General features: G+C 35.3%; 3 long non-coding RNA genes across 4 annotated transcripts; 1 reads left to right on the top strand and 2 right to left on the bottom strand.

Moving 5' to 3' along the window:
* Positions 1-1,384: 1,384 nt before the first annotated feature.
* Positions 1,385-5,122, bottom strand: LOC125655563 (uncharacterized). The gene is made up of 3 exons (XR_007362794.2): positions 4,943-5,122; positions 3,921-4,070; positions 1,385-1,907 (listed from the first exon to the last, which is right to left on the bottom strand). It is a non-coding gene; the product is annotated as an uncharacterized LOC125655563 (long non-coding RNA).
* Positions 5,123-15,007: 9,885 nt separating this feature from the next.
* Positions 15,008-16,599, bottom strand: LOC130047986 (uncharacterized). The gene is made up of 2 exons (XR_008796811.1): positions 16,330-16,599; positions 15,008-15,860 (listed from the first exon to the last, which is right to left on the bottom strand). It is a non-coding gene; the product is annotated as an uncharacterized LOC130047986 (long non-coding RNA).
* Positions 16,600-16,673: 74 nt separating this feature from the next.
* LOC130047985 (uncharacterized) lies at positions 16,674-19,121 on the top strand. 2 transcript variants are annotated; one of them, XR_008796810.1, is made up of 3 exons: positions 16,674-16,860; positions 16,991-17,145; positions 17,251-19,121. It is a non-coding gene; the product is annotated as an uncharacterized LOC130047985 (long non-coding RNA). The 2 variants fall into 2 exon arrangements; XR_008796809.1 differs by lacking the exon at positions 16,674-16,860 and having other exon boundaries at positions 16,939-17,145.
* The last annotated feature ends 1,124 nt before the right edge of the window (positions 19,122-20,245 follow it).

Genomic DNA, 20,245 nt, shown 5'->3' with positions numbered 1-20,245 from the left:
ACAACTAAAAGTCTAGCTCTATGTTACTTGTATGATAAAGTTCGCGGTAGGCGTTGGCATATTTAAAGAACCCTCACTGTTATAGACCTGGGCCAATATTTACTAAAGTTCGTAGACGTAAACGTAGCGTAAATCTAGACGTAGCGTACGTTTACGTGTGGGACGGTATTCACTAACAGTCGTAGACGTAGATTTACGTCAGAAATAAGCGTAACTCTACGTGTGCTATACTAGTACACGTAAGCTGATCGTAACTTTAAGAATAAACAAAACAAATGGCGACTTGTCATTTTTATCGATAATTTCTTGCGTAAAGACCTTACAAACCCTCTAGATGCATATAAGCTGCTTAGTAATACACAAATTAATTGCATTTATTCAGATTATCGTTTTCTTTGAGATCATCTGCAATTGTGTGACAATTCTCAAAATTTTGAGCCCGATCTAATTTACCTTGTGGCGGATCTCAGTCTGATTTAAAATCAAACCTCTCACTTCGCTCGATATACGGACAGTCGCTGTCCGTATATCGAGCAAAGTGCGAAATTTGATTTTAATCAGACTGGGTGGATCTAACCTTGCCTTTAGAAATAATTGGGAAGCTTTTTATTTTAGTCATGCAGGTTATTTAAAAAAAAAGAATATTTGCCATTTATTTTATTATATAGGGTAGGTCTAGCATCTTTCAGGGAAATACATTTTTTTTAATTTTCCAAACATGGTAGAATTAATGTATATCTATGCAATCAAACATGCAATGTTTTAGATTTGAAAAGAAGAGAGTCACTGTGTGTACAAGAATACATGGTGATTGACAGCTATAGAAAAACTATTTCTATACTTATAGATATGTGATCTTTACTTTGTGGTTATAAGCAAATATTGGTAGTCCAAATAACTATTTGTTACATTGTAACTTACACAACAGGGAAATGAGCCTCTAAATAAATATTTCTTTAAAAAAAAAGATATGCATTTCATTCCAAGAATACAATTTTGTGTAATTTGTTTCAGAGAGCAATTGTGATGCCTACTAGTGTAGTCATGTGTAGACTTTCAATCTTTCAGAGTGCCATTTCCTTTAACTATAATCCTACAGGAGTCAAACCTTCATTGATAATGCATATATATGAATCTTTCTACCATTCATGATTTGTATGTAATTGACCCTTATATGTGATCAGCTAGGTATAAGTCTTTGCAGTGTATATTACCAAACTCCAAGGATGATGCCTTCAACATACATATTATTTTGTTGAAGCCCAACCCCCCCCCCTCCAATTTACAAAAATCTCACTGATAAAAGTTCATTCTGAAGGCTTCTCACATTAAACCGACATATGTACTAATGCTCCTCTTTACAAATTTTAACCCACCAGACAACTTTGTTGACAAATATTTAAGATTTATTTATTATGTCATCTTTTTAATATCAAGATGTTAAAATCATTCTAGAAATGGAAGTAATACATGTACATGTCAATATCAATAACAACATGAAAATTCATCTAAAAATTTATCTATTAACAAATATAATTGCATGTACATAATTGTATGCATAACAATGCATGTACATGTACTTAATTTCTTAAACATGTATTGTAACAAATTCTATTTTGCTGAATATCAAACTTTTTTTTATTTTACTGTCAATTTTTAAATGTCCATATGATATAAATGAATAAATAAATATATAAGATGACATCAATGTAGCAGATGGACCATCAGCATGGATTGATCAGTGGGTAGAGTACCAGACTACGGGTCATGGGTTAGATTCTCAATCCTGCCATATATTTTTGAATCATTCCTCTGCTCGTCCTTTTACACAATCATGGAATGGAAGATGAACATTTCTCGCTTTCGCAAAAGATTTTGCAGGCCATTACAGCAATGTACCTATAGACCTAGAAAAATAATAGTATTACATTGATTTAAATAAACAACTGTCATTACACTGCAATCAAAATTCATAAGGCTTGAAAAATACATGCAACATAATTGTTAGTTAAATAAACTGTAAAATTGTGATAATACTGATTTTATTTACATTATATTTATCTACCGTACACCATATCTGGGAAGATATCATTAAGTATCACCTACAGTTTCTAATTTTAATGATTTATAACCCAAGAGCCCATATTAAGAAAAAGATTTCAAATGACCCCAAGGTCAACTTTAGTATTTTTTCATTAACCATTCCCCTTGTAATGAAATTGGCTTCTTTCCAAACCAGAAAAAAATACGTTTTAACCAAGAATGGTAAGTTTCAGTTAAGGTCATTCACGTTTATAAATAAAAGATAATTTTTGGTGACATTTCAGGTACAATTCACTTGCATTCTATTTTCTTTCTACAAAATTCTAAGGTTTAATTAGTCTAGAGTTAACATATTTTGATAGTTCCTGGTCGTGGCAAGTAAAAATGTAAAATCAGCTGATATGTACTGCAGTAAGGTATATGAATGGGATTTTAATGTAGCAAAGAAGGTGAGAAAAATCTTTAGCACAATTGACTTGAGTATTGAACCTGGTACCTTTGCACTGAGCTACTCAGGCTGACATATAATACATGGTAGTACAATATTATAAATTTAAAGGGGTATATTTGCTGTGAAAGTGATGGCAACCATTTTTATCTCTCAAAATCTCCCAATGGCAAAGGAATATGTATTACTGACAAATAAAAATATTTCTTTAGTAAAATAAAAAAATAAAAAAACAACAGAAACCTAACAAGAGGCCCACAGGCCTTATCGGTCACCTGAATACTAGTGGAAAAGTATCATTACTTCCACGGACTATGAAATCTAGAAAAAATTTCCTGTTCTAAATATCTAAGCTAATTATATTCTAATGTTCAGCAACAGTATAAAACAAGATGTGTTCTTAAAACTTCACATCCCTCAAAGTGCATACACCGATGAAAGGATTTAAATAGGTGTATTCACATGAAAACATCTAAAGATAAGACTAATTTGGACTCATCTTAAAGTCATAACCCTGGGTTGTGAAATTCACCATTTTTTGTACATCCTTTTCTGCATTTATATTTTATACAGTATCATCAAACTTACACATAAATACTATATACTAAGTTTGGCCCCACCCTGGGGTCAAAACCCTTACTCTGGGGGAAATTAAATTTACATCACTATGCATTTAGTTTTTCTTATATGTGTGTTTCTTGATAAGAAGATTTTTGAAAATTGGTCCCCCTTGTCCCAATGATGCTTCATACCAAATTTGAAAAGAATTGGACAGGTAGTTATTAAGAAGTTAAAAATGTTCAATTGTTAACGCACGACGGATGAAAACTAGTTGCAATAGGTTACTGAGTAAACTCAGGTGACCTAATAAAAGTACATTTGATAACCGTTTTTAGTGTAAAGAAATATATAAAGAAGAATTATTGGCTTGCAAGATAATAATTATTTTAATCACCAAAATTAAATATATTCATTTGCTTGCTTTGAGATTAAAAGGTGTTTCAAATAACTGAATACATGTGTTATTACTGATCAGAAATATATAATATAGAGCAATTTTTATTGAGTGTTGATTTCAAATTTTGGTGACAAAATTACTGCTATTATTTTGGAAATCATGCAAGAATTTTTAATATCGAGGAGATAAAAAATGATTTCAAAGAAACATAGTGTATGTCCTTAGATTGGTTAAATTTCTATTTGCCAAAGAGGTGAAGAGATGCTTAGACAGACAGGTACAAAACATGCAAAATGGACAAACTTTGATCATAAAAACTCATAAATTTATGTTCTTAAATCTTTGCCTAAGGATTTAATCATCAATGCATTACAAAAATCATTACATCATGTACCATAATTTGTTTTGGATTTTTTAAAACTTTGTAAGTACAGAAATGATTAAATGTGTACAAACAGTGGATATACTTACATCATATATATGTACTGTACATCTTGCATTCCAATCCTAACCCTGAGACATCATGAAAAATCCTTCAGGAGAGGACATGAAGAGAAATGCATCTAAATCAAGGAATGCTGTTGTCTGTTGGCAATTTATTTCTTGACCACCTTTATGACCCTTTGAAAAATAACAGAGGTCAGCTAACTTGGGTATCTAGTGCATGTTACATGTATATCACACCTAATATCTCCAATTAATATATAGTCAATGTTATTCTACATTAAATAAATTAACACTGACTTCACACAGTTGTACAACTGTATTTGAATGCGATTTTGTTTCACAATATTTTCTGAAAGTTTTGCCCATGGATGTACACAAGCAATAATTGAAATGATGCTAAAAGAGACTGTAACTGTTCTCATCTGGTACAGATTTCATTCACCCTATCTACCTGTTCGCCCAGAGTATATATTGTTAAAGCAATAATAATTTTCATATTTTATAACCATGCAAATGCAGCAATAGAGGGGCACGTACAAATCACACATTTTAGAATTAGTGCCTGTATATATAATGTATATTTTAGATTCATTTTTCACCAATATTCTTGTTTTTCTTTTTGCGAAATGATGTGAAAGCATGTGCGTACTTGTGTACTGGTAGCTATGATACTGCTTTGTTGTTGTCCCAGTCATGAAATTAAAAAAAATGGGATAAATAATTTTGAATTTCAATTGTGGTATTGTCAAAAGTTTGAAGTTACCATGTACACAAATGAGCTTGTGTCTTAATGTGTTAATAGTGGGCACATATAAAATTGTAAATAACTAACACATATGTATATGTCCTCACTATTTAGAAATTAAGATCCAGGCATTATAGCAGCTACATAGGTTGAGAACAAAATGAATAAGGGACTGTGATTTTGCGATGTGTGTCATGTACTGAATCCCCTTGAGGTCAATTTAACATTATTTAGCGGCCTAGTAACGAGTAGTCAGTGGTAAAACATTTAAGGTTATTACTACACAAACAACTTAACTTACTTGTCAGTCCATGCCGACTTCTTTTTGAACACCTACAGCAGCACAGATCCATGCACAAGTCAAATGCGTTAAATTTGATGAACCTTCCGTTTGGATTTGTAAACAACACTGAATAACGGTACAGTTGATCGACATGCCGTTGGCAGGCATACGTATACGTTGAAATTCGTTGCTTTAGAGCTGGGAATTCAAAGTAAATGAGGAAATTCACACTTTTTACGTTTCGAAGTGAAAATAGCCACTGCGCACGCTTAAGTGCAATCGTACATCGTAAGTTACGTTTGCGGCTACGAACGGTTTTGTGAATACCATTTTATGAGAACGTAACTCTAATCTTAAGTCAGACGTAAATCCTACGTTTACGTCTACGTCTACGAACTTTAGTAAATATGGGTTCTGAGCGCTACGCATTGCTCTAAAGAACGGTAACTCTGGAATCCTGTCTACATTTTCAACTCGTATATTCTAAAAAGCTTTTCAATATTGCTTGGTATTTTTTATGCAAAGAAAGTATAATTCATTAGTAATTGATTATTGACTTTAATTCCAGTGTCAATCAATCAATCGCTTTTAATTACAACTCCTTTCGATTAGGGGTAGAAAAATGTGTTCTATGAAATCAGGTTTAAAATGTCATACACTTGTAAATGCTCATTGAAATAAATAGATAATCATTTAATTTGTCAAATTACTTTATGTTATTGAGTAAGAAATGATTAATCTTCATTTTTTGGAAATTTATTTGATAGCCTTTAAAAATTGCGTGTGGAGATTTTCGCCGTGATTTTGGTCTTTTTAAAGATCTTTTGATCATTGTATGTTTAAAATAAATCCATACTTTTATATTAATGCTCTTAATATCAATATCTTCAAACTTTTAACTGCGAACTACTTCTTTAGTGTTATTTGCGTGCGTGATAATCGCGGACTCACAATATACAAATCTGTATATTGTGCTGCGTCACATAGGAGAGGTCTATTCGTAGGTGACGTAATGAGGCCTCGACGGGGAGTTTGGTACTTAAGTGCTATTCCACGTAAGAAAAATGCAAAATTGAATTTCCGCGGCACATCCAATGTTACGAAATTGGCCCTAACTTTTACAAAAAAATTAGTTGGGTGCATAATACCGAGCGAAGCTCGGACGGGTCGAAGGCCCGTCCGCGTAGCAAGGCTCTAAAGGTAACACGTATGTAAAAGAAAAAAGTCAAAATCAGCAAAAGAAAAAGGGACAATATCTATATACGTTCACTGAAATTTTCGTGATCCATATGGGCGCCGCCATTTATTTTTTCATTACCTGCTTCAACAGTTATTTGTGATTTATTTTGAATGCCAATAATAGAAGACTCTGACGTGCAATTCGTAATTTAAACACTCAGTTAGTTTAAAGTGAATAGTATAATTATCAATGTAACAGGTTTTAGCAAATAATTACATATAAAACCGTAATACGACTAAATAGATGAACGAGTTCATGAGTTTCTTTAAATAAGAATATACGATAAAATTTTTACCATTTTGAATTTATTGGTTAATTTTATTTAGTTTGATAACGGCCTTTTTCATTGCATACGGAATGTATTATTGTTGTGTATAATTGTTTGCTTTGGCAAAGAGAAAAAATCGAGGCTAAATGTGACGTCACATTGCACAGTTTACGTCGCCTTGCGTTTTATTTCCCGCGTTCAATGAATAGGCGGATCCTGTAAAACTGTTGTCCCCATATAAACCCCTTTGATATTGAGATGTTACTTGGTTTTTAGCGCAAGGAAAATTTCATTAAAAATATATATTTTTAAATGAATCACGGAATTATGATTACCACTTGGGACACTCCAATGACCATTACATGTTTCGCTCGGTCCAACGGTCACACCGTATACATATTATATGACAATCTGTTTATTTTCATTTTTTGTCACCCAGTATAATTTTTATTTTAAAAATCGAAAAGTTGTTACCGTGTACTAATTCATAGCGAGCGCAGCGAGCCAGTGCGGAGCGCTGGCTCGTACTGCGAGCTCTAATGACTAGAGCGCGGGAAATAATCCGAGCTAAATCTCAACCTCTAACAAGAATTTTTTTTTTGACGCCAATCCCAGACGTCCCTCGTACAAAATGGCGGATGGTTCGATTCGTAAAATAATAATAAAAAAAATCTTTGAAGTATTACAAACCTTTCTTATTTGAAAGGAAAGGATGACGATCATATTCTTCCCCCTTTCTTTTTTCTTTTTAGAATATTGTCTAAAGAAATGTAAACAGTCACGTCACAACTACAAGGCTACGTCACAACACGCTCGTTGCATTTCCCGCTAAACTGGTTCCTACATTGGCGAGAAGAGCAAGACAGTAATCCTACGTATTGATAGTGAACCAGAACAGTTTTCCTTGTTTTCAATATAAATTTTTTGAAAATGTATTCAGATATGCTGCGCTCGCCCCAACGGTCACACCGTAATCATATTACAAAATGTCGGAAATATCAAACGGAAATTCTCAAAACAGCAACACTGAAATAAAGAGCCATTTACACATATCTCAAGGTAAAATCTTCAATCACCATTTTAAATCTTCAAAAGTGTGGAAAATTTTCATTCCGGTTTTATAAATAATAGCGAGCGCAGCGAGCCAGCGCGAAGCGCTGCCTCGTACTGTGAGCTCTAATGACTAAAGCGCGGGAAATAATCCGAGCTAACTGTAAACCTCTAACAAGGAATTTTTTTTTTACGCCAATCCCAGAAGTCCCTTGTTAAAAATGGCTGAGATCTCGCAAAGTCACAGCTTGGAATATGATTATGAACTTACGTGGATTATCATCCTAATCTTGTGGCCTCCTAGCTCCAAAATTCAGTGCACCATTAGGCAAAATGTTTAACGTAGTGCAATGTTTATGAAAGGCAGGCTAAGATGATGTGTGACGTCATGTCTACGTTTTGACGTACGCCATAATAAGACTGACAGTGGCGGATCTAGATACGTACTTGTTATTTCCATTTGCAAAAGGCATACTACCGGGACAATATTGAATATGCGTAAACATTAGGCATACACAATATGGCATCGAATACATACTGTGTATAATCGACTACAAACCATAAATCTGATTAAAATACTAAATTCTCAATAGGAATTTATTATTCTAACAACAACAAAAAAAGAGAGACTAACTTTAAAAATTGTTAGAATATGTGAGGGATCACAGTTACTGAATTCAAAACATTACAAAAAAATCGATGGAAATCGATCGGATTGAAAATTTTTTTTTAAAAATCTTTGTTTTATTTCCCGCGACTAAAAAATAATGAGTGCTTGAATCCATTTCCTTCTAACATGTCCGGTAATGCAAACCACGATACCCCCCCCCCCCCCTTGATAACCAACCATGCCACCTGCTATTAACGACTGAAAAATCATAAATTGATTCTAGTTCGTAAATTAATCTTAATTAATGTATCCTCGCAACAGCAGCACATGGAGAGGGGCTGAAATTAATGATGTTGCAATTTTATTCAATGATTATTTATGTGAATGCTGAAATATTTCATCATTGTGTTACAACTAGGATTATGTACAACATTACAAGAGTTGTTCTAATTCTCTCTTTTGGAATATACCATTGCTACAAGGGTATTATCAAATGAATTTCATGTTTTTTAAAAATTAGATAGGATCGCATTGGGGGGGGGGGGGGGTGGCATATACATGCCCAATAGTTGAATTTATCGATTTATTTCTAAATTTTCATTATATTGAAATGCGTTTAGTGTTCAAAGACAATGCTGTTTAAACACAGTTTTACAAACTTGAAAGGTTTGGGGATTTTTATCATACAATTAGTAACTTGAACAGATTGCAGGAGAGTAGAAAAAAAGGAAAGTAGAGGCTGAGAGCATACAGTTCAGAACACGTCATGCATCAAAGGTTAAACAAGTAACAGTGAAAGCAGTAGGGATAAAATGTATAAATAGCATAAAAATATATCAATCACATTCATGTATACATGTTTTAATGATTTTTAATGTAAAATCCCGACAGAAAATTCATGTAATGAATATTTGGCAAATAGATATTGTTTAAATTGAACCTGATCAAAGCATGAACATTATAAAAATATGTACGTACATGAAGCTGCGCTCGCTCAAACGTTAGCACCGTCAACATATTAAAATAATCGCTGAACTATCGTGAGTCTTAGTTATCGTTCGTGGAAGTTTCATAAACACCGCTAGATGACACACCGTAACTAAGAACGCTGGTGCGTGAAAATGGCGGCGATCCAAAAATAAATGAATGTGCTACACTTTATTTTCGTTTGTTTTTGCCGCCATTGTGCACTAAGCATTCCGGATAAATACTATTTACGGATACGTTTCTTTCATTTTCTCCACTTCCTCGCGAGACCATGGGTTGTTTTCATCTGGTGATGACTAGATGGTATCCCTGAAAAGCAGCAATCGTAACTACTCGTCTATTTCCGTAACCGCAAATGAACCTCGTATATGGATCGACGCCATCAGAGTTGGTTGCTACGTATACATAAACGTAACTATGACGTCACAGTCGTGCGTTACACTATGAAGTTTCAAACACATCTAAGATATTATACACATCTAAGGTATTGTACCACTATCAATTTCCACTTACATGTTTATGTATTAGAGTGAATAAGACATTAATGATATCAAAACTGAATCTGTGGTGAAAATATACATAACACATTATTCAGGGATTCGGTTCTGGCCTTTTAACCTCATCCACGGGCACGCTTCTGGCGAAGAAATGCATCGATTTGATGCAATTCTTGCGCCGATCCACGTCCGAGTCCAATCGGATCACGCGCTCGTCTTTTTCCGTAACCGGTAAGAAGACTCGGACGTGGATCGGCGCAAGAATTGCATCAAATCGATGCATTTCTTCGCCAGAAGCGCGCCCATGGATGAGAGTTAAAACTAGGCTCAACGGGGTCCCGCTAAAGTCACTTACTTTTGAGGGATACCAGATAAGCTTTGCCACCCAGCGAGACCTATGCTAGACCTGCCTTTCAGGGATACCGAGTTAATTATCAAGGCTCAACTAGCCCCGGGTTCCTGGGCGATCTAAACACCTCCTTTTGAGGGATACCAGATAAGCTTTGCCACCCAGCGAGACCTGTGCTAGATCTGCCTTTCAGGGATACCGAGTTAATTATCAAGGCTCAACTAGCCCGGGTTCCCGGGCGCTAAAGTCACCTACTTTTGAAGGATACCAGATAAGCTTTACCACCCAGGGAGCCCTGTGATAGACCTGCCTTTCAGGGATACCGAGTTAATTATCAAGGCTCAACTAGCCCGGGGTCCCGGGCCCTAAAGTCACCTACTTTTGAGGGATACCAGATAAGCTTTGCCACCCAGCGAGACCTGTGCTAGATCTGCCTTTCAGGGATACCGAGTTAATTATCAAGGCTCAACTAGCCCGGGTTCCCGGGCGCTAAAGTCACCTACTTTTGAAGGATATCAGATAAGCTTTACCACCCAGGGAGCCCTGTGCTAGACCTGCCTTTCAGGGATACCGAGTTAATTATCAAGGCTCAACTAGCCCGGGGTCCCGGGCCCTAAAGTCACCTACTTTTGAGGGATACCAGATAAGCTTTGCCACCCAGCGAGACCTGTGCTAGATCTGCCTTTCAGGGATACCGAGTTAATTATCAAGGCTGAACTAGCCCGGGTTCCTAGGCGATCTAAACTCCTACTTTTGAGGGATACCAGATAAGCTTTACCACCCAGCGAGCCCTATGCTAGACCTGCCTTTCAGGAATACGGAGTTAATTATCAAGGTTCAACTAGCCCGGGTTCCCGGGCCCTAAAGTCACCTACTTTTGAGGGATACCAGATAAGCTTTGCCACCCAGCGAGACCTATATGAGGCCGACTGGAGGATTTTTGTGGCGAATTTCCACATTTTTGTGGGTGATCTGCCTCATGGCTCCATGGGAGGCCTTTATGGAGGGGGTTTGGTATTATTATGGGTATATATCATAAGGGGACCTTCGACCGAACTCAAAGGGGGGGGTTTCCGATTTTCTGCCTCCACCCCTACCCCCGGTAGGGCTTTTTAGTTAAAATATAGCCATTTTCAGCCCCCTGAAAAACATACTAGTTATTATCTTTTTTCAACCCAATTTGGTATATGGGGTGACTTGGAGGTAGGCTACCGGACCATGGACTTGGTTTTCGGAAATTTCCTCTCCCGGACCGCAATTGGTCCGGACAAAGTTGAGAAAAAAATGAGGCAAATCTCCCTCATTTCCCTGGGAGGCCTTTATGGAAGGAATTTATTATTATTATGGGTATATATCATAAGTGGACCTTACTTCCACCTCGGAGAGGGGGTTTCCAATTATATGCCCCCACCCTATCCGGAGCAGAGTCCGAGAAATCCGGAAACCGAGGAAAATATGACTTATTGATTCAGAAAAACCTTAATACTTATCCGATCAGAAATATGATTAAATATTCGTGTTTGTCCCGTTGAGACGAAGAATATGATATAAGGAACTTTGAGATAGGACAATAAATAAAAAAGATATATGCGATGAGACATATTTGGCCACGCCCACGGAAAGAGATAAAAATGCACAGTTTTTCGGATGTGAAATCTTTATTAATTACTCAATGAGACGAAGAGAATGATACCAACTTCTCTCAGCTAGGTCTATGTATAAGAAAACCACAGCCCAAAAAGTTGTAAGTCCAAATTCACAAGTTTTGGGGGGGTAAAATCTTTTTTTATCGCCCTAGTACTTATTTGATTACATATTCTTTCTCGTCTCGTTACGACGAAGAAAATGATATAAGATATCATGGGATAGGACAATTAATAAAGATTTTCTCCCCGAAAAACTATGTATTTCCTTTATAATTCATTAAGCGTGGGAGATCTGCCTCAAAAATTTTCTTCTTTATTTATTGGAGTACATCAGAGTTCTTTATATCAATTTTTTCGTCTCAATTGGGCCCCAAAGAATATGCAATCAGTTTTGGGGTATCTTGAAAAATATTAATTTTAGGTGACCATAATTGATTTTGGAAAGTGAAGATAACGAACAGTGATCAATCTCATAACTCCTACAAGCAATACAAAATAGATAGTTGGGCAAACACGGACCCCTGGACACACCAGAGGTGGGATCAGGTGCCCAGGAGGAGTAAGCATCTCCTGTTGACCGGTCACATCCGCCGTGAGCCCCATATCCTGATCAGGTAAACGGAGTTATCCGCAGTCAAATCAGTTTGCCAAGAACGGCTTAACAATCGGTATGAAACACGTCAGACAGCATTTGACCCAATGCGAGGTTGTATTGACGAACTAGATCGTTATAACGACCATAGAATTTGCGAAATGCTGACTTCAATCGAGACTGTTGAAACGCTCAAATAGGAACTTCTTTATATCACTAAGTTCCCCTGTTAAAGATAGTTTTTCTCCCAATAACTTGTCCTCTGCACCAGTACGCTGGTGTGGGGGACTTTTTTTATTCAAAAGTTTTGGAAAAACTACTAAGTTTGCTGTTGGAGAGAGTTTTTTCCCACTAACTTGAATGTCCTCTGCACCAGTATGCTGGTGTGGGGGACTTTTTTATTAATGGTCTTATCCTATGGTGTCTTATATCATTTTGTTTGCCTCAACGAGACGAGAAAGAATATGTAATAAAATAATTGCTAGTGTGATAAATAAAGATTTTACACCCCAAAGTCTTTGTAATTTGGACTTCAACATTTTAAAGCAAATGATAAAAAATGCTTTTGGGGCTCATTTGCTTATCTATTGTCACACTTTAATGTTTTTTATACCATATTCTTTGTCTCGACGAGGCGAAAGAGAATATGTAATTAAATATTTTCTACGATGAATAGTTACCTCTAACGATAGGCCTAGGCCATAACCCTAGCTGTGCGATGTTTAAAATTAGGGTTAGCCCTCAGTCATGTATTTGTCATCCAAAAAATATTTTGTTACCATAGTCTTTCTCGCCTTCTTGAGACGAAAAGAATGATATCAAGCTCAATAGCATAGGTCAAGTAATAAAAATTTTGCAACCTAAAATGTTTTCAATTCCTTTTGAGATTAGGTTCCTTTTAGCAACGTAGATAAGAAAGACATATTCATGTCCTAAAACTTTATTATTCAAGATATTCAAAAGAACTTTATATAATGTTTTTCGTCTTGAGGAGACGAGAAGAAATATATAATCATATATTATGTAACATGAATAATAAACGTTTTGACCCCTGATAAACTGATTTGGGACTTAGACTTTTTCCCACGAATGACTGAAAATGATTTTGGGGGCTCTGTTCCGTTCCGGAAAATTTTACGAATTTGCTTTCCGTGTTTATGTTAGACATTCTACTTCCGCTCCACGAGCTTGACATGTTGTGAATTTTATTGCTGGTGTTTTACAGACCCCACAGTGTATGTATATTTGTTATTTCATTCTTATATTAATTATAAGTGATAAATATTGTGTTTCTTTCAATATTCCATGATGTATATAATTTATTCATTCAAATGTTTTACTTACGAACGAAATTATTACTTAATCAAGTGTTTACTCCCTGACCTAGGATATGTTTATGTGTGTACATCATTGTAAAGTTTGGTTTTTGTAATTGTAGCATCTACGGTTTATTCCTAGTGAATAAATTATGTTAACTAGCTGTCGTGTCTTCGAATTTTGGGGCAGCATAGGCTCATCATTTTATTTATCAAGCTAGAAATATGAACTTGGTATCACCTGGTTCGCCTCATTGAGACGAAACAAATGATATAAGGAACATTAAGGTGTGACAATAAATAAGGGAATCAGCTCCAAAAAGCATTTTTTATCACTCGCTGTGAAAAGTCCAAATTGTAAAAGGTTTGGGGCATAACATTTTCATTATCCACCCTACATTTATTTTAATTACATATTCTTTCTCGTCTTTTCGAGACGAAAAATATGGTATAAAGCACACTCACATAGCTTAAGAAATGAAAATTTGAACCTCAAAAATCTATGCATATACTTATGAGATTATTTGATATTAATAGGGTAGATAAGAAATGTCCTATTAAAGTATTAAAACTTTATTTTTCAAGCTATATATAGGATCTTTATATAATCTTTTTTGTCTTGAGAAGACGAGAATGAATATGCAATCAGATTTGACGTAGCTTGGATATTAAAAATTCTACCCCTGATAACCCAATTTGGGACTTTTTCCGGTGAATGACTGAAAATCCTTGTTGGGGCTCATCATTTTATTTATCAAGCTAGAATTATGAACTTGGTATCACCTGGTTCGCCTCATTGTGACGAAACAAATTATATAAGGAACATTAAGGTGTGACAATAAATAAGGGAATCAGCCCCCAAAAGCATTTTTTATCACTCTCTGTAAAATGACTATGTCCAATTTGTAAAAGGTTTGAGGCATAAAATTTTCATTATCCACCCTACATTTATTTTAATTACATATTCTTTCTTGTCTTTTTAAGACGAAGAAAATGATATAAAGTACAATGGCATAGCTCAAGTAATAAAAATTTTGCACCCTGAAATACTTTACATTCCTATTGAGATTATGTCCCTTTTAGGAGGGTACCCCTCTGAAAATAAATCCCACTTTTTTGCTTAATTGAAGGATATCCCTGGAAGTCCTGGGGCTTCCTTGTGAAGTCCCACTTCTCCCATGTCCTAATGCAGTGGGATAATACAGGACTTCATGTTTCTGCATTTGTCCTGGAATATCCCACTTACATCAAGAGTGACTTTGCAAGAATTTCTAGGACATATTTATTACCTAAATGTCTTACAAAGTCCCACTCTCATAGCAGCAGGTTGTTCTAGGACATTCTTGTGTTTTTCAGGACTTTATTATAAAATGAAGACGAAAACATCGTCCCAGAAATTCCCTAAAAATCTCATACTTGATACATTCAAGATGATGCAAGACTTTACATTGCTTTCCAGGACTTCGTATTAAAAGTATGCAAAGAGAGAAGTCTTGCAATTACCCTCAAAATCTTACAACCAGTGAAGTCAGATTATAAAGGACTTTAATGAGGGTTACAGGACTTTTAGATATTAATTGTTACAAAATTAAATCCTTGTCATATCAAAGAAAAGATTTTACATTTTCTGGATTACCTTGACATGTCATTGCTACATAGTTCAGGCTAAAAAAAACTATAAGAACAGTGAATGATTCGTGGATAAGAACATTTATGTATACAACAACAATCATGTCATAATAAGTTGTAATAGAAAAGACTATATTTCATCAAAAGTAGACTTGAAAAATGTTGGCTATGAGAACACTTCTTATAAATTTATAATGACAACAATCTGAACTTGAATAAAAATCACTTTACTGTCAAATGCGCTTAATTGAAATCCTCAATGTCACTTGAAAGACTACCATAATTTGAGTTTTGAGATGCTTCATCACAGGAGTTCAATCGGGTTTGTCATGGGTTTATTTAGGTTAGAATATTGTCCAGTGTATTATTAAGATCATTTTGATAACAGATTTCCAGTTCCTGGGCTACCTTCTTCAAAATAAAGAAGATCCCTTTTTGTGAAAGAATGTTCAAAAATTCATCAGATTCTGTGGTAGGCTTTTCCATTTCCAGAGATGACACAGCGGCATTAATGTTCGAAAGTGAACTTAAAAAAATGTCTGTATCAAAAGGATTGCAATTCAGGCTCAAGTGATGATAAGTTAAAAGGATTTTCCAATGTCACGGTCGTATCACTTGAAGTACCAATGGCATATCAACGTTTGGATGTCACCATTGAAGATTGCAGTTGATGTTTTAATATTTAGTACATTTAGGAATTCGCATGTTTACATCTTTCTTGCACAGCATGTACCTTTTGGGTTCTCAATCTCCTGCAATAATAATTAATTACAAATTATTAATTAAGAAACTTAATTTTCAAGACACTGATTAAAAATTTTATATTTAGAAAAGTTTCTTTGACACATCAATGTTTTGAGGTGCAAATAGCAATAAATTATCACTGATGGATACAATCAGCTTGCCATGCTAAATTTTGTAACCTTACTGTCCGTAGTTATTTTACGAAGCAGTAATAATTACAGAACAAGGTCAACTGATCGAAACAGAATCATAATGATGGATATCCATGATACAATGTTCTGGTGATTATACCCTTTCCATCTAGATCGAACCAGTCAATGGTTTACGTTAAAAAAAAGAGTAGTTTGTTTTGATATGTTAAGCTGTAAATAGAATGATTGTATCGAGGAATTTCGAGTGGTCCAGTGATCAAGCGTGTATTTTTCCAATGCATGTAATCATTTACAAACGTAAACAAAATAAGCATATGGTACTTACAGAGTGTCATCCGTTACCCCGTAGTCCTTTTTCATTCCGATGTTATTGATTTCCATTCACAAATCTTTAAATCATAAATGACTTCTTTGAAAGTTGTAACTTCCGGTGATGTCGTTTCGGTCAACTTGTACAATGTACGAAGCTTGTCGTGTTTTTTTCTTCTCCCCGTTCTAATTCGATATAAGATATATCATGTATAAAATATATCATATGTATATATATGAAGTCTTATACACTGGGTTTCCACTGGTCGATTGTATAACTTTTTACTGATCGTTTTTTGGTTACGTGTTGACCTGGGGATGAGTCAGTCAGTGTACGACCTGACGTTCACGCAGGTGATCAAAGCGCTTTTTTTTCAATGTTCCTTTCTGGGCGCGAAACCAGTGAAATATTCGCAAGGATGGAGAACATTCAACAGAATCAGTATGCAATCAAGCATGGAATGGATTCCAGATAGGAATATAGGATTCACCTTACACTCAGAAACTGGGGGATAGGCCTAGTTGTTCAAAATACACGGCGTTGCTAGTTAGTATTTTTACTTTTGGTTTGTAATAATTCAAGTCTTTTTTGGTAGTCTAGTGGAATTGTCACACCTTGACAAATTATCATCCTGTTTCCAATATTTTTATCTAGTACATGTTCTCTTTCATTGTAGCATGGACTTGAAGAGATAGTTATGAATTTAGAATATCATCAAGTGACTTTTAATAAGGCACTGTTTTCAGTGGATGAACCGACATCATGCAGTGTGACAGGAAAACGCCCGGGAGACCAAAGATGGCTTAGATAAAAGGGAAGACGATGCAGAAGGTGCATATATACAAGTTCAAGACAGATATTTTAAATTTTGAATGATGTTCATTTACAAAACCTGTTATGCAACCTCTCAAATAATTCATTATGCTATCTTTTAAGCCTCTGTACCAGAGAAAAATCCAGAGATGGCCCTCAAAGAAGTTAGAAACAAGATGAGAGACCGTCTCAAGTTGTTTAGGTCTGGAGCCACCTTCCCCCACCCACGAGTCGAAGAAATAGATCTTTGAACCAGGTTACCCGTGACATCAAGATAAACAAAATTCAACTTCAGGGACAATTTGATAATACCTGTTTAAATTTTTTTTTAGCTCACCTGGGCCGAAGGTTCAAGTGAGCTTTTCTGATCAAAATTTGTTCGTTGTCTGTCGTCGGCGAAAACTTTTCACATTTTCATCTTCTCCAGAACCACTGGGTCAATTTCAACCAAACTAAGTGACACAAAGCACCCTTGGGTGAAAGGCTTTCAATTTTCTTCAAATGAAGGGCCATGCCCCTTCAAAGGGGAGATAATCGCAAAAATACGGTGGGGTCATTCAAAAATCTTCTCAAGAACCACTGTGACAGAGAAGCTGAAAATTACATGAAAGCCTCCTGACATAGTACAGATTCAAGTTTGTTAAAACCAATGACCCGGGAGGGGGGGTTGGGGGATTTGGATTGGGTCTCAATAGGGGATCAAAGTTTTACTTACAATATACAGGGAAAATCTTTATGAAAATTGTCTTCTCAAGAAACACTTGGCCAGAAAAGCTGAGATTTACATGAAAGCTTCCCGACATAGTGTAGACTCAAGTTTGTAAAAATCACAGGGTTGTCACTAACACAAGAATAGGATCACAGAAATTTCATTGGGGTTTTGTCTGATATGGCAAGTCCCGCAGACATGTCTCAGACTCTGAGTAAAAATCATAATTTTACTTAGAAGCCCTGATTTGTGTATTAATTAAAACTCATAGGAAAAAATCTAGGTAAAACGTTACGCTCTAATGTGAACCGAGATGATGCCACCGAGTTCACAGTGTCCCAATCCGACTTGTTTGTTTAGTACAGTCAATTAGGTGCAAATTAGAATATAATATTGAAATTTAGATACAAAGTAAAAAACATTTTGCCACTCACAGGCAGTTATTTATATATGTTTCTTTTTCTTTTTTTACAAATCAGGATTTATATTTAATTATAAATGTTTGTCTTCCGGTAGTCATTTTTATTGGAATCGAAAGTAGCGTAGTTTGTAAACTTTGGTAGATTTTACATCATTTTACAAACGAAATTAGTACGCATTTATTTTATCACAATAATTATTTAATTAAAATTTTGTTTAATACTGAATAGGGTTGTAACGATGATAGAGGATTCGGGGAAGTAATTCTGTTTGCAATGGGCAATTAGTTGTATGAGACCGAGTCGTGAATGATTACTTTTAATTTCATGTGTACAAAGTGATCACTGCACTGTTATGCATGGGCTTGGCGAAAATTAACTGATTTTTGCCATTTGTTGAAGATGAAAGTGAACAGAGGTACGACATTAGCTTGTGTTCACTCGGTATAAATAAAGGTGTAGGAAAAATCTAAATGACTCTTTAATTCAACTTTCATGGGACTCGTCAAATTTTCATGGGACTCAAGCTGCTTACAAACCATGATACCGGGACTCGTCTTCAATATTTTCTAGTGACAACCCTGAATCGTGACCCCCAAGGGTAGGTTTTGGCCACATTATAGGGACAAAAGTTTCACATACAAGTATATGGGAAATCTTTAAATATGGACCAAGATGACTAAGGTGAGCGATGTGGCCCATGGACCTCTTGTTTAATTATTTGTTTACGTAAGAAATAGTGCTTTTTAGCTCACCCCAGCCATAATTTAAATGAACTTTTCAAAGTACTTGCGTTGGAAGTTCATATAAGTATTGCTGAAATTTATGTATATGTATGTTAAATAAATTTTATTATCAGATTATCATTTTGATTCATAATTTCATTCTTAATTGCCACTTTTACAGAAAAGATATCACATATCCTGGATCTCGAGTTTTATTCCACAGTAGAGTAAGACCAAAACAGGTTAGTAGGATAAATTGGGACTTTCCAGGAGTCCTGCATCAACTCAAAAAGCAGGATTTTTAGGGATATCCAATAAAATCCTGCAAAATCCCAGTCCTGTCTACTGGGACTTTCCAAGACATGTCCAGAATAATCCCACTTTCTCCCCTTTCAGATTGCAGGATTAAGTGAGACTTTGCAGGACTATAAAAGGCAAATTTAAGTGTTCAAATTATCCTTAAAAATCCTGAAATGTCTCACTGCCAATACCGTCCCTCTAATTCCTTGTCAATCTCAGTTTCAAAAAAGCAATCCTGATAAATCCTGGGATTTTGTCCGGGGACTTCCTGGGATATCCTGCTGTATTTTCAGAGGGGTAGATAAGAAAGACATATTCATGTCCTAAGACTTTATTAATCAGGATATTTAAAAGATCTTTACATCAGTTTTTTCGTCTTGAGGAGACGAGAAGGAATATATAATCATATTTTATGTAACATGAATAAGTTTTGACCCCTGATAACCCGATTTGGGACTTAGACTTTTTCCAGTGAATGAATGAAAATGCTTTTTGGGGCTCATCATTTTATTTATAAAGCTAGAATTATGAACTTGGTATCATCTATTTCGCCTCATTGAAACGTAAAACATGATATAAGGAACATTAAGGTGTGACAATAAATAAGGGAATCAGCCCCAAAAAGCATTTTTTATCACTCGCTGTAAAATGACTAAGTCCAAATTGTAAAAGGTTTGAGGCATAAAATTTTCATTATCCACCCTACAATTATTTTAATTACATATTCTTTCTCGTCTCAATGAGACAAAGAAAATGATGTAAAGCACATTAGTGTAGCTTGAGTACAAAAGACATCCAGCCCCTGAAGGGAGTAATTTCTACTTGGCGAAAAGTCTAAGTCCAATTTCTGAAGTTACCAGTCAATAACTTTTTTATTGTTTGAGCCACTAAAATTTCAATCAAATATTCTTTCTCGTCTTGTCGAGACGAACAATTTAATGTATAGATATCTGGGTTTTGGATTG

This window comes from Ostrea edulis, chromosome 7 (genome assembly GCF_947568905.1).
Source record: "Ostrea edulis chromosome 7, xbOstEdul1.1, whole genome shotgun sequence".
NCBI lineage: Eukaryota > Metazoa > Mollusca > Bivalvia > Ostreida > Ostreidae > Ostrea > Ostrea edulis.
The sequence above is the reverse complement of the archived record's forward strand: the minus strand, read 5'-3'. Positions and strand labels throughout refer to the sequence as shown.